The sequence below is a fragment of the Echeneis naucrates genome, chromosome 6 (genome assembly GCF_900963305.1).
Source record: "Echeneis naucrates chromosome 6, fEcheNa1.1, whole genome shotgun sequence".
In the NCBI taxonomy this organism is placed as follows: domain Eukaryota; kingdom Metazoa; phylum Chordata; class Actinopteri; order Carangiformes; family Echeneidae; genus Echeneis; species Echeneis naucrates.
This window is the reverse complement of record NC_042516.1, coordinates 3,510,429-3,536,736: the sequence shown is the minus strand read 5'-3', so window position 1 is coordinate 3,536,736 and position 26,308 is coordinate 3,510,429. Positions and strand designations below refer to the sequence as shown.

General features: G+C 40.1%; 1 protein-coding gene across 2 annotated transcripts in view; it reads left to right on the top strand.

The window, feature by feature from the left end:
• Positions 1-26,308, top strand: part of LOC115045596 (low-density lipoprotein receptor class A domain-containing protein 4) — a 193,200-nt gene that overhangs the window by 78,681 nt on the left and 88,211 nt on the right. The gene's annotated exons all lie outside the window — the stretch shown is intronic.

Below are 26,308 nucleotides of genomic sequence, written 5' to 3'. Positions count from 1 at the left end.
AGAGACTGAACCCTTCATCTAGGGATTGAGCTCCCTCCTTTAGGTCAAAGCATTAAACGTTACAGGTTGCTGAAATTGTCAAGACTCATGACATGCTGGCTTGCTCTGGTCATTTTGTGCTGTGTTTTGAGAGGAATTTTGGAGACTAATTCCAGAGAAGGGCTCTGAAATGTGTGCAACCAGCAGTAAATTGATGGTTATCCAGACATAAGAGAGTTGTTCGCAGTTGTGAAAATGACACTATTTCGAAATTATGTCTAGCAGAGCAATAGCTTTATCAGAATGAAGAGTACTGAGTCACACAGAGTGACATTGCTAATATTATTTATTTAACCTGAAAATGCTTTTCAATTGAATGAAATGCTTTCCATCCTCTAAAAAGTCAATATACATATACACTGTGAAAAAGGCCTGTTGTAAGCTGCTTTCCACCCCTCATTGATTGACAGGTCTGTTGAAGGTCCCTCACAGGCTGTAACGGCAGATTAGACCTCAGCTCTGCAAGGATGCAGTAGTTTAACCACTCATGTGATAATGAGGAGAATGTGGCTAACAGTGTACTGTTCAAATCATGCCCAGAGAGTAACTTGGGAACAATGGGCCTTGCTGCACCTACCACCAATTTGTTGACCAGCAGCTGTAGCACACTCAGTTGAACAATTGACAGCATGGAGTGGCTGACGGAACCCCTATTCTGAAGGAGATGGGGCGTCTGAAGCAGACTTCTGAGTGTGCATACACACTAGCTTATCTGTAAGTATGTACGTACATCCTGCTGATATCTCTACTGTGGTCAGCTGGTGCAGATGTAGAGAAATCACCCCAGAGAGCCCAGAGCCCAGACTTCTCTGTCCTCGCAGCACTTCTATTACATAATTTAACAGCTGTGTGTCTGAGCTTCTGCGTGTGTGTGACTGAGATCAGTCTCCCCTGAGGCTTAGACTAGGGAAGAGGATAGTGGAGTCATCGAACGATAAGAAACAAATACGGTAACATTAAGATTGACAGCTGCAAGGTTAACAGAAGGTTTTGTTGAATACACACACACACACTGGCCTTCCATTCGGCCACACTGGGTCGGTTTGTCCTTCTGTGTCCGTGTTCAGTTAAATACCCTCCACACTGATTTCCACGGTGAGCTTGTTACTGTACGTACTGTGCTGTCAGGTGAAGTGTGGCGGGTAGGGAGTTAGTAACTGGTCAGGCAAGGCCACGTTACCGCTACTATGAAATCATCTTTGTCTCCTATTGCACTGAATTACACACTTTCTCACCCTTCAGTATTGTTTTCTTTTGTTAGCAGCCAACTATGATTGCTTTATCCCTCTTTTTTAATTTCTCCTCTTTTGTTTACATGTATGCATGATGTCTTTGAAAGTGCATAATTTTTACAATTTACACTGATTATTGATAGCACTTACAATAGGTTTTCCCCAGTTATTTAAGATGGTTAATTCAGTACTGTGAAAGTTTATATAAGGAGTATCTAAAGCCAAAAGCTGTATCACATGGCAAAGCCAACTTCCTGAGAAGTGTTTGAAATATCAATAATTATTTACCCTAAGAATGAAATGAGGTATCAGATTATAATCCTGACCTTTATGGACAGCAACAAACCTGACCACAGCCCAGTTATATCTGATTTCATTGAGTGGTGTAAATCATCCTTGCAATCAATGTGGCCAAGACAAAAGAGATGGTAATCGAAATTAGGAAAAATCCTCCATCTACATCTCTTGTGTTCATTAATGAACTGTCTGTAGAAAATTATAAATGTCTTGGCACCGCGGTAGACAAAAAATTCAACTTGGAATCGCATGTTAATGCAGTGTACACACTGATGGGCAAGAGAGCCCCTTCAGTTTGTACACTTTTTATTGCAAGCGTTGCAATTTTAATGTCAGCTACACTTTTATGAAAATGTTTTACTCTCATTTTATCAATGCAGTATTTACTTTTACCTTTGTTTGTTGTTTTGGGTCACTGTCCATAAGGAATAACAACCAACAGCAGGGAGTTGTCTAAGCATGTAGTAAGCTTGTATAAATTCCACTTAATGATCTATATCATGTGTATAAGGTGAGGTCCACAGTGTGTTCTTGCTGCTCCCATCAGGACGAAGATTTTTAAAGACGAAAATGTAGAACAAATGGGTTAAAAAAAAATTGTCCCTAAAGGACTCAATGTGGTCATTTATGGTCATCTTGTTAACTATGTGACACTTAATGGTTCATATTGAGTATTTAGGGTGACTGCCATCTGCACAAGAATTGCCCCTTCGCAGGATAATAAAGATGTCTTGACTTGACTTGAGACAGGGATTCAGTAACAAATCATTGTCCCTCCACCAAGATTGGTGCAAATTGGGTAAACAGATAACCTAAAACTTTCCAACTTCTAAGAAGATGGCACCATGACACAGGGGTGCCATTGCACTGATCACAACAACAACAAAAGAAGGTTCTGCAGTGGTATCTTCAAACTGTGGGGAAGAGTCTCCTTCTAAAGATGGTATTTTGCAAGAGGTGGTGGTGGGGGGTGCAGCTTTTCACGAGTGTAAGCCATTGTTGTGCTTCCAAGACAAGCGCTGTTATGAACCCTCTGATTACAGAACTGGGTGCTACAGTGACATGCTATGGGAAAGTGATGAGTTGTGCCAGGGCTGGCTGGTTAGCATGACAACTACAGTAAAAGAAAATAAGAGTTAACGTTGTTGCTGTCCATCTCTGGAGACAGCTCTTGTGTAAGAAATGAAGTTTAAACTGAACTCAAATATTTCTTCTTTGATGGTAAGTAAAAGGCTAGAAATGTTATCTTTGACTTGATAGCAATAAGAAAAACAGCATCTTTAAGTCTGACTACTGTATTTTTTTTCAACTGCCTAAGAGTCTGACAAACACGCAATGCTGCCATCTCTCTCAGTTGAAGTGTACCTCCGTTTTGCTTCTGTTCTTGTCTCCTCCCTCTCTTTATTGACAAATTTCCTCACTCCTTTCTCTCTAGGTGGTCACCTTTTTTGTCCATCTTCATTTATCTCACACTGTCTGTCATCCCTTTTTCCTCCCTCCTCTGATCTGTCTCTTGCGGTGTGGTCTCCCGCTAGAGTTGAGCCATATTGAGCTGCACTAATGTGAAGCCATTGCCCATCCATAAAGTGACTGACAGCTCAGGGTTATTAGTGGAGGACTTCCTCCTGCACTGCCCACCTGCTGCCAGGGGCTGAGTCCTCAGATGCATTGGACGTCCGTTTGTCTGGCACTTTCACTGTCTATGCATCAGTGCCTCAATCTAATTGAACCTGAGGTACAATATTGATTTGTAAGATTGACTTGAAGGTGTTAGATTGACTGGCTTGCAACCATCAAATCAAAATAACATAACGGTGCAACATTTCTGAATACCAGTTGACTTTAAAAAATATGATATTTTTCTAATTTTCACAATTGTTTCTATTTTTTATAATAATCTTCTGGTTTTCTCTCACCGTCCAAAGACATGCATGTTTACATTAACTGGTGACTCTCAATTGTTTGTAGGTCTGAGTGTGAATGCGAGTGGTAGAACAGCAATACAATACTTAGCAGTGTAGAAGCGGCAGTCCTAATTACCAAAGTTAAAAATATTGCCAGTAATTTCAACTGTACACTCTAAGATAATAGTTCTGCCCAGACACTATTAGTCTCTTACTTTGGGTCGAACTGGCTGAAGAAGAGCTCTGGTCTTTCTTGACATGTACCAACTGAGCTTGCTGCTTCTCCCTTTTATCTTCTTGGAGCATTGACAGTCCTATGTCCTGTGTCCTGTGAGTTTATGGTGCTTCTGACCAATGTGACCCTGTGTCCACCCAACCTGGGCCTTAGGCACGACCTTACCTGCTCAGCATCTTGGCGCGATTTTCAAAGAATCCTTTGTTTCTTTGTTTTCAGCTCACCTCTTATCAGGCTTTGGATGTGGCCATAGGCCTCCCTTTGTTCTCAGCACATCGTCAGTACCACAACATGTATACTCCAAAAATTGGCAACCTAACCAAATGCATAACCACAACTAGAACAGACAACAATAAAAGCGTTTCCAGGGAATGCTAATTGTGATTAACCTTGTGGAGATGCCCTTGTTGTGATTTGTGACTTTACAAATTGAAAACAATGAAAATAAACATGGATGATAATCATGATACATCCATGCAGGTGGAGCCAAGTTGATCACCTAGAAACACATAGTTGTGTTTGTGCTTGTCTGTGCTCCTTGGTTGTGCTTTCGGTTGCGCTTTTAGTATTTACAAACTGTTCATGTGCGAATTATCATTTTTCTGTTGGCTGAACTCTCAGGGAAGCGCAGACCCTTCCAAAATTCTAGTATGTGTGAGTAATAACTCAAACATGACCCTAAGGCATCTCTCCTAAAGGCAGATGCCTTAGGGTCACCCATGTTGACTATTTAAAATAATAAAACTTTAGCCATCATTTACACAATTACACACATGCTCAAGATAGTAAATTACTGTTCATCACCTTGTTGAAGATCAGCAAAAATTAGTACAAAATGTCTGAAACCTTTAATAACACGGCAAGTTTAGCAGAGAATAGCGTAGCTGTGGGATGAAAGATCCAGGCTGTTTTTTCTCCCTACTCAGGCAGATATGAAAGAAAAATGTACAATAAAGTACATGTGGTCAGAGTTGTTTTTGATAGAATAGAAACATTTGTATCAAGGATGTTTCTACAAATTTTGTGAGCTGCATGTGGGAAAGAGTTTTCTGCAAAAATAAAAGGGAAACACGCAAAGTAGATAATTCTTTATTTCTCAGCAACATTTAAGTGATTTCAGGTTATGCAAATTCATGAAAGTCCACACTGTCACTTGTATGCAAAAAATTAAGAGTACTTTCAGTGAATTTGCTAGAAGGTGTTAGGTGTGAAAATGCTTTCAAACACATTTAAATACATTTACTCATGACAATTAAAAAAATTATTCAGTGTAATTTTTACATTTTAATTGTTCTCTCTTTTTTCTTGCATGACATACTTGCACTTCAAAACTGATTTATTTTTCTTCTTGCAGCACCTTAAATACTCCATTATCATCTGCAAACAAAATAACAAAATGTAGTTAAACATTGCAAATTGAAGCAGTGGTTTCCTAAGCCTATTTATCTGTCAAATTGCTAATATCGGGATACACTTAGCTGTTGGTCATTGTCATACATTCATTGTATAATGTATAACAGTGATTGTATATTTACTGGAGTTTGTTAGAAGCTGGTGCTGCAGAAAGCACTGGACCAAAGCTTATCAGCACAGTGCATCTTATCTTATAACTGTTGTTATTCATTGCTGCTAAAAGGTGAAGCAGTTTTTTGTTGTTGTTGTTGTTTTGGGGTTTTTTGTTTTTTTTTTGGAGGGAGGTTGAGTCTTGAAGGCAGAGTTCAATCACATCTGTCACATAGTTTCTCTGTTTTCCCCCTCCACATCCTCTCATTGCTGCACTTCACCTTGGTTCACTGCTGGTATTTGCTCTAGGTTCGTGACCTATATGCACAGCCCTAAGTATTAGAAGGCAAACCACAATACAAGGTAATGGTACTAGTCCTGGTTCCCTTTTTTCTCCTGGACAGAAGTGGACAGAAGAAATCATCACTTCATCTCTATGACCCTAATACTCATCTTCTTCCTCTTCAACAGCTCTTCAACTCTTCTGTCAGAAGTGACCGACAATCCAGTTTCTCTTCTTAGCCCCAGTCATAAATCCAAAGAAACCCAACCAGCTTCTAGTTTAGCCGTCTTGTTGGAAAATGTCTATCAGCCGCAGTATCTGTTTGTAGTGTAACCTGTTAGATCATGCCACTTTTTTTAAAATGCCAGTGTGAATCAGTTTCTAACATACTTTATTTGTGTTTCTGCTGGCGAAATAGCTGATTTTTATCAACCATACCAACAAAAGCTTCACCCCTCATTCTTACAGTAAGAGTTTGTCTGAGGCTTTACAAAGCTGTGCTTCTCTGGAGTCATCCTTTCCAAATGTGAGGCGCTAGCTCTCTAGACTTATTCATAAGTCTGTTACCACATATTTCATTTTGTTGTATACTTCTATTGCATTTTCTGGGGGGGCAGCATGGTGGCATAGTGGTTAGCGCTGTTACCTCACAACAAGACAACTTTTTCTGTCTGTCCTTCTGCTAACATGTTCTCCTTTTGCCTGTGTGGGTTTCCTCCCACCGTCCAAAGACATCATGTTTGGGTTAACTGGTGACTCTAAATTGTCCGATGAGTGTGAGTGGTTTTGGTCTCTGTCTGTCTCTGTGTGTTGGCCCTGTGATGGACTAGTGACCTGTCCAGGGTGTACCCCGCCCTCACCCAGACTGAGCTGGGATTGGTTCCAGCACCCCCTGCAACCTGAGAATGGATAAGCAATAAAAGATTAATGAATGTATTAATTAATTTTCTAGTTCATATTTACATTGGTTTTGGCATTTCTTCACTTTTATGTCCATTTCTTGGTGTCTGCCCTTTTTTTTCCTATTGGGCTTTGATTGATTTGATGACTTATTAATGGAGCATCCTTCAGTCTGTGCTGTATCTACTGAGGCAAACACATGAGCAGTGTATGTTGTTTTAAGTGAAACACAGCCCAAGCAGTACAGGTTGTAAGGTAATGTGTTTTATATTAGGCAAAGCACTATCTACAGCTCCCCTGGGTGTTACTGGGTTATTGTGAGTTTGAGTTCATTGATTAGATGTCTACCCCTCAACTTTCTCTTTCCCAACAACTACCACCACCACAGTGCTGTTTTTGACAGCAGACTCTCTTTAGAAGCTTTAAAAGCCGATACACAACTAAACCAGTACAAAACAATAGGCACATTCAGTGAGCTGGCAAGGATTCAGGAATACTAAACATAGTAAATACCAGATAGAGTGACAAAAACGGATATTGACTGTAGATTCATTAGGTAGACATTAACTTGAGCGAAAATGAATGCTAATATTGCTACATACTCATGGATGTGAAAATAAGCAACAGCTTACCATATCAGCAAATAAAGTCCTCTGACATATAATATATATTACAAAAAAATGTGTATTGCAAAGGGAAAAAATGAAGACATTTACAGTGAGATTTTCCAACACAACAACACTTCAGTGACTGCGTCTTAAGGGAAGTGTTTCCATGGCAATGTGGCCAAGTGAGTACTCATGGAGGGATTTGTTGGGTTTAGTCTAGACCAGGGGTCAGCAACCTTCAGCATTAAAAGAGCCATTTGTGCGCCCAATTTCTACTAAGTAAAACCCACCTGTAGCTGCAACAACCTCTTTAACCACTATCATAAAGATAATACTGCATATATAGTTTCATCACATGCTATGTGTATAAGAACAGTATTGTTGCATTTATGAAATAGTAAATAGTAAATAGAAGGTTCTTTTTTCCTCAGGAACTTTTCTTTTTCTTTTTTGTGGTAGTATTCATGTTTAGCTCAAAATAAGTCACTAGCCTGTCATCAAGGTCACGCATTTACGCACCTTGTGACACATATTTTGATCGACAAATTATTGAAACTTTTTTTTATGTTGCAAGATCATATTACAATCTTCAATCATGACTTTTACAGTGAAAAAAAAACTTACTAAAAAGACTTAACTATTGAAAATGAATATACAGTATTTGTTCACACTGGTATAAGCGGTTGTAGATGAATGAATGACTTAATAAATATTTATTCACATTATTCAAAGCCACAGGGAGCCACGACAGAGGGATGAAAGAGCCACATGCAGTCTAGACTTATGCTATCTGTAAAGTACCTTAAAGTAACTCAATTGGAATTTGTGTGCTATATTAATAAATTTGAATTTGATTTGATTTGTAAAAATCTGAACTGAATGGATGGCACCTGATGTTTTTTTTTTTTTTTTTAATTAGTGATCCTTATCCCCACTGAATGTTTGTGTGTTCATTTTGCAATGGTTGAGTGTGTGCATATGTTATGATACACTTCTGACTGAGGACTGTGTGTGTGTGTGTGTTTACCTTGCCTCTCTGTGCGTGGCTGCCTGCAGTCTGAATTTGTCTCTTTTATTTACTCCTCACCCAGCTATTTACGAGTCAGTCAGACTCCATTCAGCTCCCTTTTACACTGACCTAAATAGGCACATCATCCAGGTGATAGACTCCCTCTCTGTACCTGTGACTAGAAGTGTGGCTATATTTGTAGTTCACTTAATGTGTATATGTCTGCTTGTTACGAATGTCTGTGATTGTCTGCCTGTGTGTGTGTGTGTGTGTGTATGTGTTGCCACTCCTTGTAGCCAATAACTGTAGAGGGAAACTTTCATATTAATGCTTCTCCCTCCCCACCATCCACCTGCCTCTATGCTCACACTGCATAAGCTTTTATTTAATTTTTTATTCAGAGAACATATCTTCACAGTTTTCTTTTCAGATTTGTTGATATTGCATTATTAATTTTTTAATAATCAAAATATATCATATGTGTGAAAATACCTTAAGGTAGTTTGTATTGTTGCATTGTTGTAATCTAAAGATGTAGAAGTTGCTAAAGCACCTGCTTAGCTTGATGCTGAACTCTGAGACGATGAATCCTAACAAGAGAAGCTTAGATTTCTTCGTTCCAGACTTGATCTTCATCCACTGTGATGGTTTTTGAAGCTTCCAGTTTGTAATTTGTCCAGTTAAAGCACCAGCATCATCAAATGACATGTATTTCATCACATAGTAAATTTACGCTCTCTGTAGTCTACATTCAGTCCAATGTCTGTTTTAGAGTAGTCAGCGGTGAGTCCAGTTTTTGAGGCCCAGCTACACATCTGCCTTCCCCACTCAGAAATATGAATATAATCAGTGTGTTCATCAGTGATGAATGTGAGAAAGGATTCTCCACTGATCCAGGTCTCCTGTGTCCAAAGCTTCAGTGAGATTTTTTATTTGTCACAGTGATGAATCTACAGTAGATGTTTTAGTGCAAAGGACCTGACTGTCAAACTGACTGGTGTCATGATATCCACAGATTCTCTGTGTTAAAATTACACATTTTCATCCGAGTTGAGGATAAAGCAATCTATAAAAGGGGTCATGTTGGCTGCATAAACCTCTGCCACTGCCACATATCTATATTTTGATGTAGATTAGTATGAAGGAAAAACTGTGTTTGAATGATCTCAGTTTCTGGAGAAAAAAAAAGAATGTCCTTTGTTTCAGTTTTAGGAGGCGTCTTCCTAAGCCTACTGTCTGGAATAGACCCCTGGAGACACACAAGGCAAATCATTTTAAACAGAAGTTCATGAAAAGTAGAAAAAGAAAGATTCCCTTCAGGCCAGACCATTAGAAGACCAATACATGATTATTACAAATGATTATAATTATTATTCCATTAGTCCACTCACACATGGAAACTTCCTCTTTTAAAAATGTGTTGGAAGAGCCACTAATGGTGTGTCACCATTACAAAATAAACCTAATGCATTAACTCTGTTACATTTTGCTTCTCAGAATGAGTTACTCATCAGTTCATCAACTCAGTTACAGTTACTCATCAGGTGGGCAGGAGAAACTACCCTCACATGCCCCACACAAACTCCTGCAACCTTGTGCAGGATGCAGAAGCTGGGTGTATCACCAAAAACATAAGAGGAAACACCCACAGTGCAATCAATAGCTGTGACAGGTGTGTCCCTCAACATATTCAGGCCATGCCTTCTGAAAGACCGAGGCCCAAATGGAGCCTGTTCACAGCCACACAACTGTCAGTGGTTAAAGCAAAACTGCAGATACTCATGTTTGTGTCAAAAGTCACAGGGTGTGAGAAGAATTAACATGTGCAAAACAGCTTTAGGAGACTTTCAATGTTATTGGCCACTTTATTTCAAGAAACGGATTTCCCAGTTGAAGTTGGAGGTGTTTGAAGCTGCTGGGGCTAACTAGCAAAATTCATTTCTGTTATAGAAGAATATTTTTTTAGGTTGGGGAGCAGACACAAATAACACAAACAAATGGTTGTTTCCAAGCATTTCTAAATATTTTTGGCTTAAACCACTGTCTCCGTTGAGCCGCCAGGGCACATCTTTAGAATGCTGTGTTCATTTTAGTGACTTTAACTTGTTTAGCTGAATAGGCAGTCAGACTGCCTATCTACTCTGATTCAGTTGGTGATATGACGGCTGAGGTTACTGAATTCAAGACATTATTTTGGCTCAGCCTGTCGGCACTGCCTGCCTGCAGAGATCCTCTGCCATCTCGGTTAGGTAGCATGTGGGTGTGTGTGCAACTGTGTGATACATGGGTTTGTTTTTTTTTTTGTGCATGTGTTTCATGTTTATTTGACTGCGCTGCATGCATGTTTGTGTGTCTGCACTTTATCCATGTGCGTGGGCATATGCGTGGGCAGAGTGTTAAAGCTGACGGTGAGCAAGCACCCTGAGGACATATTTATGAGGGTTTCACTGTCAACGTTAACCAGTGAATATTAACTTGATGCTCTCAGCAACCTTAAGCTTCAAAACACATCCATCAACATTTTTGAAATTTTCTTTTTGGTTATGAGTAATTTCCTGATAAGGAGGAGAAAAAACTGAGCCAAGGGCAACTGGTGTCATTATTTCTGTCAAATGATGTCAAAAGATATCCATGATGATCCATATATCGTTATCTATTATGTATCAGGATGCCATAAACTCATGTTGGGGATATTCAACTGATTCCCATCTAATGGCATCAAATATATAGTGAATCATAACTAAGATAAATGAAAATATGTTTAAAAAGTTGTTAGGTCATTTGTTAAGTTTTTGTAGGAAACAGGGTCCATAATGACAAAAACACATCTTAGTTGTAAAGCGATAACAAGAACACAAATACAAAGTCTTGCATAAACAAGGCCTGAATGCAAAGGGGGGAAAACATTATTGAGCACAGGTGAAATATATCCACCCTTGGGAAACAGGACAAAGACACAAAGTAAAAACATGAGATACATGAGTGGAGAAAAAAAAACAAAAAACAAAAAAGACCATAATAAAAACTTTGTGAGAAAATGAAACTGACCAAATTTATCAAAAACAATCTTCAACAATTTTGAATGTTAAAGCAGAAATGTGATCAAAAGTATGTTTTAAATTTCTTAACAGTGTCTGAAGAAAATGCATTTTGTATAAAAACTCAATATAAAATTAAAAGCACCTAATCAGTCACACAGAGGCTCATTGGGCCCTCAGTGCTGCCATCCAAACCATACCACATTCATTCACTCATTCATTCATTCATTCTGAAATTAGTTTTCCTACCTATAAACAAACATTTCATTTGGTGTCATGTTGTTGTGAACTTGAAACTTTATATAAGCTAAAGGTCTCTATTGGTGTCCTGACATTGTTGCAAAGATGTCATCTCACATGGATGACACTTGTTACTCTGTCCAAACACGAATTTCTGAAATGGCTCCTCTGACCCCTGTGGGGGAAATCTGAAAACAATCTGACCGTCCCAATGGTCTGCTATGTTGATTCTTTAATAAGAACTTTCTGAAGAAAGGGTCAGCTGCTTTTCCCGCAAGGGAGTGAGCGCACAGTTGAGGAGTCACACAACATTAGGGTTTTATAAATTATTATCCATAAAGCTGTGTTGAAACTGGTGCAGGAAATAATGAAGGCTTTGAGATGGTGCAGTCTAAACAGGAGACTAAGCAAATCTTTTTTTTTTTTTTTTTTTTTTTTTTTTTTACATTTTTTGGTCAACAAGATATCATAAAAACATCAATAATGTCACATCACAGCACTTCTCATCTAGGCATTATTTACAAAAGAAAGTTGTTTACAGATGTATATCAGAAAAAATAGGAATCCAATTGGAAAAGGGAAATAAGTTGGGCAAATCGTCACCCTTATCAACTTCTTGGATAGGCTGAAATTGTATCATTTGGTGGGAAACTGACTTTTCAATTTCTCTTTTGATGAGCTCTCTAACACATGGACTGATACAACAACCACGTAGTGCCCGGCCAGGCGCTTAAATCTGATGATTAAAAAGACGATTAAATCTGTGTGTTGACGGGCTCAAACTATTCCAGCACTGAGTCAAACATCCCAGCATAGTCATCAACATCTACATTACCCTTTAACTCGACAGAGAATAGGTGGTGTTTGGTCATGGCCTTTCTAAAGGTTCCACTTGGGGCCATATTGCTAGGAATGAGGGTGCAACATTCATTAACAAAGAGGGTGAACATGCCATCCTTTTTCTGCTAGCTGCATGTCCACTGCAAGACAGGTTTGGAGGGTCATTCTGGGTGAGGCATTGCCCTGTTGATTCAATGCCTCACAGCTCTCACTAGTGCATTTGGTTATGTGCTGTTGGCGGTAGTCAATGTAATTTATATAATCAATATTTATGCTAATAATTACCCAATAGGAGAATCAAAATTGAAACCCAGATGTAACTTGGTTGCAAGCCTCTGAACACAGGTGATTTGTCAGACGGAGACACATTCGCATCTCTCTTTTGCCTGTGGGATGGAGAATGGAAATCCAACTGACCATGTATTTGATTAGCCAGCATCAATATCCAAATACATCAGATAGAGAAAATCACAACCCTGGTCTATCTTGTGACAAGCATCATTATATTGACCGTATTGTTAAGTTATGTTTTCAAACTTTTCAATCATAAAATGTGGATGTTATTGGCAATTTTCTGACCAAAATGGTCCAGCTGAATGTAAGCCTTTCACTAGCAAGCAGTCTGTGGGACAGAGGCAAATGGTGCAGTTCAGTCTCTCAAAGGGATTACCCACCATAATTAAGAGAGGGTTTATGGCCATACAGACATAACAGGAATCTGTGCCCATGCCCTTACTCTGCACCTGTACCTGTCAGATGACTTGTTACACTGCGCAGAACACCTTTCTGTGGACAGGCATGCTGTGAGGTGTTTACATCTCTAGCCAAAATAAGATACACTCTATTAATCTCCTGCACCAGAGTTATCCAATCCAATTTACAATAGCATGGAGGACTGAGGTCCATTACTTATCATCTAGCAGAGGATACTTGTTTGCAGAGTGTCACTATTTTGCAGTGTTTGCCTCAGGAATGTGTAATTGCAATGTGGGAATTGCTGGAGCAGATTAGGGCAGCGCAAGGCTTGCACCATTATCTGTACTGGTCAATGTTGGCTCAGCTTTGCTGGGTGTGTGTGTGTGTGTGTGTACAGCAGGTGAGAAAGCATGAAAGGGCTATGGAATCTGTACAGTGGATCCGGACTGTACTTTCAGCTGCCTTTACTGTAGTCTGTGAGGTCAGCAGCAATTGGAAGCCCCTTTGCCTCCTACAGTAACCGCAGTTCTTCCTTTGCAGGTCCTTTTCCGGTGACTAGTTCCTGGGCTTCAGGTCATGCAGGGGTCCTATAGCTGATGTGTGTCTTTCCGGGTATGTACCCTGGAAAACACAGAGGACAGGCTGGGTCAATAACACAACATTTTCTCTTCCCAGTGTTCAATGAAAAGTACTTGACTTTTGGTTGGACCATTGCCTGTATTTAATTGTCATCATTAATAAATTTCCAATTAGCTGCGTCCAGGTTGTAATCTAACCCTGGGTTAGGGTTAGGGCTTCATTTGCATTTCAACTGTGGGAACAGCCTTTGTCAGAGTAGCCTTGTCTCTGCATAAAATTTGGCGGTTTGATTTTTCCAACCGTTTTTCCGCTCACTGACAGATATTGTTGTATTGTCATTGCTGAGTCTGCTTGAAACAATTTGCATGATGAGAGCTTTTGTGAGTTCTCATGTATTTGGCTGTGGGGAAAACTTCAACACACATCAACAGTCGGGGGGGAGGGATTGGTTGGTAAAACCGATTACATGACCATCTGCACAGGAACGGCTTGCTCGAAGAGTTTCAGTCACGATTTAGAGTCTATCATATTTTAGAGTAAACACAAAAACATGTGCAACAAAAAATGGACCAGACTCAGTGATTAACTCCCTTACAACAAACTTTGCCCTGCCTATGTGCCCTACAGACAATATCTAACTAGGCCAGTGAGCAGTGATAGCTAACATGTCTTTGGGGTCATCAGGTGGGAACCTCCTTTCACCGGTGTTTCGTCTAGTTAGTCCCACAACACCTCCAGGAGGCTAGACAGTGATCACTGGCGTCCCAAGGTCACCCCCCTAATGCCAGCCATCACCGCTCCTCACACAAAGACAACTATCTCGAGCAGCACTACTGTCAACTATTCTGACCTCTCTCCAACTGCACCAATGAAAGCGGGGTGGGGATACAGACCCTGGTTCGGGTAGGGGGCATGAAAGTATAGAGGGTGCAGGAGGTGGAGGATAAGCTACACTAGCAGATTCAGCAAACAAACTAACCTGAACAGTCCTATAATCAAACCAAACCAATGCAGACCAACTCACCTGGACTAACCGCTTGGTCTCAGAGAGGCTCAAACAGGCCGCACTCTACACTTCCTCTTCCTGGAGTTCTTCCTGTGCTTCTCCCTAGAGTCTGTCTATGTTAAGAGTGCCCCATGCTGGGCCCCCAGCTACTATTACTTCTTCTAATTCAAATCCACTGACTGGATCTTACGGTCTCATCTGACATTTCTTTGACTATTTTCCTCCCACTCTGTCCCCTTCCTCCTAACTCCCTCAACAAAGCAACACCAGATCTTGCTACAAACCCTCTACATCCTACTTCCACTGGACAAATCCTAACCTTCCACCCTCGTTGCTCAGCATCCTTACCTAGATCTGCATACCTGAGCTTTTTCCTTTTATATGTTTCTTTAACTGAATCCTCCCATGGCATAGTCAGCTCTATGAAATATACTCTCATTCTACTCCTAGACCACAAAATTATATCAGGCCTTAGCTTTGTACAGGCTATTTCCTGGGGAACAACAAGCTTTCCTCCTAAATCTACCTGCATCTCCCAGTCACTAGCATCCTCTAAGCTGCCTTGCCTCCTTGTTATCGTATTAACTGTCCCTCCTTCTTGAACAAACTGTCCTGTATGTTTTAGATGTCACCCTGCTCCAACACACCTGATTCAAATTACCAGGTTGTCATCAAGCTCTGCTGAGGTCTGATAAGGAGCCACTCATTTGAATCAGGTGTGTTGGAGCAGGAAATTGTGGCATGTCAGGTGGAAGCCCTACTACTCTATTCTGCTCAAAATCTGATTATGTGTTTTTCAGGTACTCTTCTACTTCTTCCTTTGTTGCTTTGAGCTGCTGTCCCCTTTCCTGGTTAAACAATCCTTTAGCAAACTTGAATGGGTCCCTGTAAAACACTGTCCTTACATATTCTTTATTTACTTTATTTAATTTTTCCTAAGATATTCAGCCCTTCTGAGTACTCTTAGCCTACTTCTCAACCCCTCTTGCAACACATTAATTCCCTGCCTCTCTTCCTCTGTAGCTCTTTTCCATTGCTTTCTTAATTGTCTTCCTTCTTTAACTAATTTCTCCATTTCTCTTTGCCATCTAGATTTAGCTACCTATACTCTTTAAACCCTCTTTCTATCTTGCACCCCAAATCTTTCGACACCACAGGAGTAAATTATGTCTCCCATCTTCTTGAATCTATCGCTTGCATTTCCTGCTAGTCTGCTGAGAATTATTGACAAGTCCCTGTTGCTTTCTGCTCCATAACACCACCACTGTTTCTGCTCCATAACACAGAAACAGTGGTGGTTAAAGTCTCCAATGATATTCCAATGCCCTCAGACAATGGATCAGCCTCCATACTTTTCCTCTTAGATCTCAGTGCTGCATTCAACACGATAGATCATAACATTTTACTACAGAGACAGGAACATGAAATTGGCATGAAAGGAACTGTACTAAGGTGGTTTAAAATCTATTTATCAGCTTCACATCAGTTTGTTCACAATAGGGCCTCCTCATGCACTGTAGTCAGCACCACAGGGTTCGGCACTTGGACCAATCCTCTTCGCTCTTTATCTGCTTCCTTTAGTCTTGAAGACATAAAAGTCTGGATGATCCAAAATGTCTTACTCCTTAACTCTGACAAAACTGAAGTTATTGTACTCGGCACTAAGCACCTTAGAGAAATGCTATCTAATCATCTCATCAGTCTGGACGGCATTAGTTTGGCTTCTAGCTCCACTGTAGGAAAACTTGGAGTAACTTTTGACCAGGACATGTCCTCACATAGAACAAGTCAGGAGGGAATCTTTCTTCCACCTGAGAAACATTAGGAAAAACAGAAACACCGTCTCTCAAGATGAGGCAGAAAAACTAGTCCATGCATTCATTACTTCTAGGCTGGTCTACTGTAATTCATTACTATCTACATGTCCAAACAAATCTCTGAAAGGCCTTCAGTAGATTCAGAATGCTGCTGCACAAATATTAACAGGAACTAGAAAAAGAGATTCCAATTCTCCTGTGTTAGCTTCTCTGCATCAGCTCCCAGTTAAAATCCTTCTGATACATATAAAGCTCTTAATGACCCAGCTCCATGATATCTCAGAGAGCTCATAGTTCCTTACTTAGTCTTAGCAGGCCACTCCGCTCTCTAGATGGATATTTACTTTTGGTTCTCTCTCACTCTCTCTCACTCTCTCAACACAATTGGTCGAGATAGATGGCCGCCCCCCCTGAGCCTGGTTCTGCCTGAGGTTTCTGCCTCTTAAAGGAAGTTTTTCTTTGCCACTGTCAAAGAAAAAGAGCTTTCTCTTTCTGTTGGGTCTTTTTAAGTCATTTTATAAAGACTTTGGTCTAGACCTGCTCTATATGTAAAGTGCCTTGATTTGGTGCTATATAAATACATTTTTGAAATGCATTTCAGGCAGCCAAAGAGTTTTTCTGATGGAGAGTGAGCAGTCTCTGGTGTTTGGACCCCCTCACCCACATTTCTTGTGGAACAAAAGGCACAAAATTGGCAACATTTTTGAGCATAGTTACTAGAACCTTCCTGAACCAGTGTTGTGAGATGGCAGCTATCATTTCCCCTTTTGGCACATGGTCTAACACATGTTTCAGCTTAGCGTAGTGGGATAAATTGGCAAACATGGGGGTGTACCAAACCCTGTCTTTGAAAACACAATCACTTATGCTTTGTCAGGGTTGCATGATGCTGATGCTTTCCACAGGCAACTCAAGGTCAGGGTTTTGCAGCAGTGTTTCTTGCAGGTCTGGTCTGTGGGGAAAAAAACCCTAACCCTGTTTAGAGAAGAGCGTCACTTCACGAGTCCTCTACTAATGCCACTCTTCAGGTTGGTTCTCGTCTCTGGGAAGATCGACACGAGCATGGGAGAATTTTCACAGGATTTACTTTCTCCAGCCTTGAATAAATCATTCAAGAACCGAATTTTCCATTAGTAGCATTTTTGTGGAAACAAAAAGAAGAAAAATGTAAATGATTAATAATTACTTTAAATTATGTTTGGTAAAAATTGCCTCCATATCACCCTAATTATATCCATGAGCTGTGCATCTCAGCCACCGCAGCTGTGTTGATCAGATTGCCACATCAACACACAAATGCAACTACTACTGGTTCTCAGAACTCTTACACATCTTTAATTTTTCCTCACAGTGTCTGTCTGTGTCAGTTTGAAAGTTTCTACTCACTGATGATTGAAGACTTCACGGAGACTCTTTAAAGGGATTTTATTGACAAAATAAAGTATGGTCTAGCAATATTGAACAATTAAATATGATATTGACAGACTGCTGTCACAATGAAGGGTAGTGCACAAAAAAAATCTTCTGATGGAAAGCACCTCAGACATATTTTAATATCAGATACTGGCATGCTTATTTTGTGTTTATATGGTTGTTGTTATATGTCATGATTGCAGTAGCAATTGTCAGTGTGGTGTCAAAGTAACAGTAAATATGAATGCAACATCATTTTGTTTACAAACCATTACTCCACATTTGGAGAAATTCACAAGGTGTCCAGCATGTGCCACCAGGCTGACTGTGCCTGTTGGAACAAAGTAAATAGGGAATGTTCAAACGCAGTCTAGCTCTGCTGCCACGTAGCGTGACCACATCTCCCTGAGGCATACACAAATACATTCACTTCCTGCCCACAGAACGCACAAACACACACACACAGGCACGCACAGCAGACCAGTAGTGATGCATTGTCTGGACTGTAGTGAGGAAACAGCCTGAAGGTCTCTCTCTACTTCTCTCCCTCTGTCACAGTATCTCTCTCTCTCTCTCTCTCTCCCTCTCCTTCACTATGAGGCAATTGTGCCAAGTCAGCATGACTCTGACATGTTTAATTAGTACAGCCAGTGAAAGAGGAGGAGAGGAGGAGACAGGAGCGAGGATATTGAGAGAAGGAAAAGATAAGAGATGATGAGACAAGGCGAGAGCGGAGGAGGGGAGGCGAATTAGAGTCAGAACAGAAACAGGACAGGCTAAAGAAGTAGAACTGCAAGGTGGAGACAGATTTACAAAGATGGAAAACTCTCTCACTTTTGTTTCACACATGTATCTCCACATAGAGGCCACAAGAAAAAATCACATCAATATTTATGAGACCACTATCCAGACACAAAAAGGCAAAGGAGGGTTTGGTGTGCATGCCCTACAGTGGAAATTTGTAGTGCTTTCTCCAAATTCCAGCCTCTTCTGTGTCTTTGAGGTCAGTGGAGGAGAACATGGCAACCCTCTCAGGTTGATCTGAGCTACTCCCCCATTTCACTCCAGCAAGGTATCCAGGAACATTACAATGTACCTTTCTTTCTGATTTCCATCTACACAGCAGTAAGCACTGTACCACCATATTTTCTCCCCATACATCTATTTCATTATGTAGTGTCTTTACTCTCAATATATTGGACTACTCGCAATAAATCTATTTGGTATTAGGCCTCCTGTAAGCCCCTGTCTATTGACACACTGCAGGCAAACCTCTCCTAAAATAGCTCCAACTCAAGCCAGAAACTAATCTGGCAGAGCAAGTGGTCATCTTCCAGGAACCTCAACCAACAAGCTAATCACTTTAATTTCATCCACAGAACATATTTCATTGCATACAATGGAAGCTTTGCTAAAGCATCACCAAATGACTGAACATACTCCCAACATGTTGGGCACATGGTTCATATATGGGAGACCTTCAGAGAGGGTTTCAAAGATACTGTGAAACATGTCGTCCAAAACAGTACTTGCCAGAAGTCGTGTTACTTAAAGACAGATTCAACTTGGAGCTCTGTGTTAAGCAAAGATGTGTCTGGCTTCACAGCTGCCAAATGACTAATAGCTGGAAGGCTTCTCAGTCTGTCAATATACAAAGATGGCTTCTTGACATAGAACACTGGGCTGCCAACATGTAGCAGCCAAAACAAAACATTTCACACTCAAAACAAGTGATCACTATAATGAAATCCTGAAATTAACTGTTCTCAGTGGACATAGGGAAGGAGTTGTAGGCTGGGTGGGTTGGGAGTTGCTGCTCCCATGTGTTCTTTTGTTGGTTGCTTGTCAGTTTTATGCTGATTAATATTTGAACATTTGTAATTGCATTATTCTGCTTTTTTGTGATTGACACACTTGCAGCGCTCCAGTATAATCCTATTTTAGGCGTAGAAGGAAGAGTTAGATGGGAGGAGAAGAATAGGAAGGAGGAGTGAAGAGAGGAGATAAAAGAAAATGTAGTCATTTGCATCGAGCATACTTAAAAGAAGCTCAAATTCTTCCTCACTCAAAGATGAATCAGCATTGCATTTATTTCCTTGCTACCCTGTAAACCTGCTACCCCACATCAGGAATGCAGGCTGCTGGGTAGCGAGGGGAGGTACTGTACAGAGTGCAGACACTGTTCTGGACTAAGTGACAGTGTGTAACACCATTGTAAGGTGCATCATACTCAATAGAAAAAAAGGTAAGCTGATTTAAAGAGTGATATCTGTGTTTAGAACATAGGGGAGTTGTTAGCAACTTTGTTTAGCGGTGGTTTCTGAGTTAGTTATCCTGTTGATGGTGCGATTAATAGTTCAATTTCCAATAGACTTAAGGTATGCAGTAAACTTTTCTGTAGATGGCCAATTCATCTACTGTAATAATAAACAATCAACAAAAAAATGCAGAAAAATAATAAAAAGATATTATGTTATTATATTTCTTATATTATATTAGTTTCATATGAAAACTTTTTCCAATTCTATAATTCATTCATTCATCTTCAACCGCTCTATCCGTTTCCGGGTCGCAGGGCTGCTGGAGCTATTCCCACCTCACGTTGGACGAGGGGTGGGGACACACCCTGGACAAGTTAGGCCAGTATATCACTGGGCCAACACACAAAGACAAACAGCCACTCACTTTAGTATTCACACCTATGGTCAATTTAGAGTCACCAGTTCACCTACACATGCATGTCTTTGGACAGTGGTAGTAAAACTGGAGTATCTGGAGGAAACCCATGCAGACATGGGGAGAAAATGCAAACTCTGCACAGAAAGGACCCAAGCTGGGAACCAAACACACAACCTTCTTATTGGGGGGCAACAGCGCTAACCACTATTCTGCCGTGCTGCCCACAATTAAATCAGTGACTAACTATATGTTGATTTGACTTAATTCCTTAATGACTTTGTACTGTGTTATGTACTGAGGTTCAGGATGTCTAGAGATCTGTTTTTATTTGTTTCTTCTTGATGTAAATCTGATCTATTACACTATTGCACTATTACTTTGTAAATAACAAGGTAAAAACAGTGTAATAGTGTATGATAGTGAATGAAACTCTGAATTTCTGGCAGTATATTTCAGCATGAAATGCGTGTATTAAATGAATAGAGTCAAAGGAGTGCTATCGATAGCATGGACACATCTCAGTTTTTGTTACACAACTGCACTTTACTGCAGTATTGTAGGTGACAAACTCACAGTAAATGTAGAAATTCTATTCTCTGAAATTATTCTAACAGTGACAATGTTCTTGAGGTTAAATGTAGTAGGCATAAGGTTTGCTGTGTGTGTCATGGTGATTCTAAGTTGTCCATAGGTCTGAGTGTGAGTGGCTGTTGGTCTCTGTGTGTCTCGTGTGTGTTGGCCCTGTGATGGACTGGTGTCCAGGGTGTACCCCGCCTTCACCCAGTGTGAGCTGGGATTCAGTCATCTCTACCGCATAAGCGTTTGAGGGTGAATGAATCAAATATTTTCTTAAGATGCTCCCATCTTACCAAAGTGATGGCCTTATGAATCAATAACGGCAGCTGTAGCTAAAGATCCTGGAAGATCAGGCTTACACAGCTGAAGGAACGGGCTAGTCTCCTCCAGTTTTGTCCTTGTAGAATATCACTTGAAGTCTCAGTACAATTAACATTAATGTCAGTACTTAGTTGAATGATATAATGATTCAGTGTAATCAGTTGTCTCAGTTGGAAAATCAGTGTGAGGAGTCTTGAAGGCTGTCAGGCCAACTTGAGCATTAGCACTCATGGACATGGAGGTGTCTGTACATGCTTTAACAGACTCACTTTGTCCCATCATGCAGTCTGTCCAAGTTCAGAAACTGCTGCGCTGTGTTATGTTGCAAACCGTCTCTTTTTGATTCTTAATAATGCCACTGTTCTGAGAGTAGTTGCAGCAAAAGCAGCCCACTGACTCTAATTTACTCACACATACACACACACACACAGTAACACACAATTGTATTTGGACGCCCCAAGGACATGTTGGTTGCCACGTAGCCAGATACACACTGAAAAACAAACAAAAAAAAAATCAAACACTGCCAAAAACAAGATTCTGGCCCCCAGTCTGTCACTGGCAAGCAATGTCGACAAAATTTTGTTATATCACAGGCACAACTACACACTCACACACACACAAATTTGCCAAAGTGGAGTTCATGCAAACATTTTCTTTCTGAGTCTGCATGAGCAGTTTCCTCCCACTGCAGGAGTTTCTCCTTGTTAGAGAAATGTGCTGAGGTCAGAAGTAACAGAGACAACTAATAACAAATCACCAAAAATCAAACAAAAATAAACTCTCCACGCCCTTTTCTTCTCTATCACCAATCATTTCTGTGAAAAGGTAAACTCCTTTTTGAGCCATTTTTGGAAACATTTATTATGTAGTGAATGAGATGCTAGAGAGTCACTCACACATACTTTAAAGAGCCACCGGTATTATCATAAAAGGTTTGTTTTAATGTGTACTTGGAGTTCTTCTGTTATCACTGCCTTGTATGAGCAGTCTTCTTTCTTCCTTCTTCTCCTTTTCCAGCCCCTTAATAATATCCTGTTATTACCTTGATCTTCAGAACTCTGATCATCCAAAATCTTATCATTACCACTACTGTCCTCCCTTCCTCCTTTCACTCCTTCTCTTCCAATCACTCTTACTTCCCTGTACCACTGCCATCTATCCTGTGTCCTTCCCGATTCTCTTTGTCCTCCTCCTGCTTGCGTTTTTTAAATAAACAGAACATGCAGGACAAAGTTAAAAAAAACATACAATCAAATATTGTTTATTGAGTTTGTTCTTTATTTTTAGCCAATTTTTTTAAAATCTTAGTATGTTTCTACAAACACTACTGATACAGCTTGCCAAATTTTAAAATTTTACCTCAAGAGATTCTATTTAACAAGCAGAGACATTCCTATTCAATTTGAATACTATGCCTTGGTATCTTTGGAAATGATGGGCTGAACATCTTCTTTTTCTGATGAAGAAGAAGATGAAAATGCATGGGATATATAGTCATGATTCAAACCTGTGGAACAAAATTTTTGACTCAGCAGCAGGTGGAAGTGAATTTATATACACACGGTACTTGTATTTATATTGTTATTATATATTATATAATTATATATATTAATATTATTATTTTTATATTATTATCACTTTCTTGAGGGTGCTGATTTGATGGTGGCTTATTAGGCAAACTGTAATGAATGGACATGATAGATTTAATAGAAATGGCAGATTTCAAAAGATAACATCATTATTGCCTGAGAGGTTTTACCTGTCAAGGTTTCATATAGTCAAGAAGAAATAGTGTCTAACAGCAATGGAATAGCATTTTTCTATATACTGCGACACTGACATACACAGTTGATGTCTTTTTTTTTATAGTGCTCTTATGAGTCCTTTTGAACGCTTCCTTCACATTTTTTCATCCCTCAGATGCTGATCATATCCTGCAACATAGGGATGCATTATTTATCCCAATAATCCACTTGGCATTTTTAAATTTCATTAATTAACCCTTGTGCCTGTTTGCCTGGTAGTAGAAAAGGTCTTCCAGTTTCCTTGCAATTTCATGTCTTGTCTTTTTAATGCTTTGAACTAGAAGTGAAGTAGTGAGTGATTTCAAACTCAATCACAAGTGTCTGTACCAAATCTGAATAAGTTCCAGCAAGGCAACATGGAGACATTGTATTGACGGGGCCAAAACCATATTTTGTAAGACTGTGTGGCCCTGACCTTTGACCACCAAAGCCTTATCAGCTCAGCCATTAGTCCAAATGGTCATTTGGGGCAAATTTGATAACAAAGAATGAAATATCAACTAAAATCCTGTTTTCTGAGCTCACTGTCACTTTGACTTTTAACCTTTGACCACCACTCTTTAATTATTCACAGTTGAGGCAAAGTTTGTACCGAATTTGGAGAAGTCAAAGGGCTAATGAGATATTGCATCTGCAAGGCAAAAATTGGGTCTTTGATTTTTTACCATCAAAATCTGTTCAGTTCATCCTTGAGTCCAGTGGATGTTTGTCCAGTGGAAGTACAGTGAAAGCCTTACTTAGATATCACATCCATTTGGACAGGAAACCCAAAAACAATATCAGGCTCTGCCTGTCACCAGTGCAAAGGTATAAATAATGACCTGCAAGGAGGACAAGAGATGGTTAGAAGATGGGAAAGATAAATCAAAGACACATAGTGAGAGGACGATGGACAGAGGAGAGGACAAGATGAGGCAGACAAGTTCAAAGTGTAATAAGAGAGCAATAGAGCTTGAGAGGAGAGGACAGACAAAGGAATAGATGAGACTGAAAAAGGTTGGCTAGACGGAAAATCAGAGTAATAGATGAGACAAAATTAAAGTCAGAGTGAGGAGAGGGCAGGCTGGTCAATTCACAGAGGCTTGACTAATTGCTACTCGGAAGAAGGGAAGAGGGCTCTTTCCAAAGAATGGTAGTACTGCTCTGTTCCTTGAATTCCTCTTCTTTCCTGTGTTCCCACCCCACACTGGCCAGCCCAGTCTAGACGAGAGCAGGAGAAGCTGTTCTTGTTATGAGAGGAACAGGAAAAAATTGTCACTTGGTTTCTCACTGCCAGCCAGATACATCAGAAGGACTCACACCAGGAGCAGATCCACAAGATGTGTGCATGTCTACCGTGTTGTACATGCAGGTACCAGCCAACTGTGCTTGCATGTGTTGATTAAACACAGCTGCTTCCCCCAACCACAACTACTCTAATGCATTTCATTAAAATGTTTCTTTCCACTTTCCCTGTGAAGGATTACTGTTTGCTTCTATCGCCCATCTATAACCTTGCCAAGGACAAAAACACGAAGAAGGAAAGAATTCTGAGCAGACGTGTTGAGACTTGATTGCAGTGGTCAATTAGAGCCATGCAATCAATTTAAGTAATGAGTTTGGTGCGCAGGAGTCAGGCTGATTTGTCACAATGGAAAATACATAATTTGATCATAATTTAGTGGGTGTCTGTGCAAATTATTCCTATTTTCTTAGCTTCACATACTGTCCACATATGAAGCAGTACACATTTCTGAGAAATTATTCTATAAAGGCAACTATAACATCTGTTTTTTTTTTTATATATATTTTCTTACCTTTATTGCTAGCAGCATGGTGGCGTAGTGATTAGCGCTGTCCCACAATAAGAAGGTTGTGGTTTTGATTCCCAGCCTGGGACCCTTCTGTGTGGAGTAAGCATGTTCTCCACATGCTCCAAAGACAGCATGTTTAGATTAATTGGTGACTCTAAATTGTCCATAGGTCTGAGTTTGAGTTGTTGGTCTCTGTTTGCCTCTGTGTGTTGGCCCTGTGATGGACTGGTGACCTATCCAGGGTGACCCCGCCCTCACCCAGATTGAGCTAGGATTGGCTCCATCAACCCCACGACGCGGAAACGGATAAAGTGGTAGGAGAGGAATGAATGAATGAAAAATTTAGTGCTGCACAGCTTCAGGTCTGTTTCTGTGTCTGTCCTGTCACCCTGGATCTTTTCATGGGTTTTAAGGTTCAGCATCCAAAATAAAACACAAGGAAAAAGACATGGCACCGATTTTAGATTTATTTAGTTACTATTTTAGTTTAGGCACTGACAACAATGCATCACTTTTTTTCTGGCAGTAATCATTCCCATTAACTAATGGTGCGTTCTTTAACCAAGCAAAAGTCTGACTGGGGAAATGAGGGGGATGTAATGTAAATACAGAAGTGCCATAATGCATGCTGGGAGATTTCTGTTTCTGTCTTTAGTGTACCACAAGCTAATAGTCAGGAGCTTGTCCTCTGGTGTTTTGACTGAGACCAGTAATACTTTCCTCTGTCTTATTGTGAGTCCCTTGTGTTATTGAGGTGAAATAGTAAATGGCCTAAACGTATCTCCTTTGCACCTGTGGTTCCAGGGCTCCTGGGAATGGAAGTCCAGGCTCCATCAAGCATTTCCTGATCATTAATCTGGGAAAAACAAGACTATTTAATCCTTTTAAATGTGTCAGAGATGGTGATATGCCACATTTTAGCAACACTGTTAAAAACCTCTCAGAAAGAACATCTGTGTTTTTGTTTCACAACAAGTAGAAAAAATGTATCTCTGTCACTTTTGAAGGCAGAGAAAACCTCTGAAGTTCATTCCATGTATGAGCTCCAATTCAAAGTAAGGATATCTGAAATAACAATTAAATACTAACTTTAGACAATAGTCTTCCATTGTCTCAAGATATAAATACACCAACAATCCACTTGACAAACCTCATTATGAGACTAATGGACGCAAGCGTATGTAGCACACCTGAATCTCTTTCCAGCAGCTGAGCCTTTTGGGTAGTGGTGGCATCAGATGCTATAATCATATTGACTATTTTTGACTGCAAAGAAAAAATCCTTTTGAAGTCATATTCTAGCCTCAATACTAGAGCCAATCTATATTATATGTACTGTTCATACATGGTGCCATAAAGCAAACACTCTGAAGCACACACCATGACGTTGTTTTCCAGTGTTTCAACCACCATGATGAAAGTTCAGCCTGTAACGATAACTTGGGTTCTGCTCTGTCAGGCCTTTTAGCTCATTCTTTCTGTCTTGCTGTTA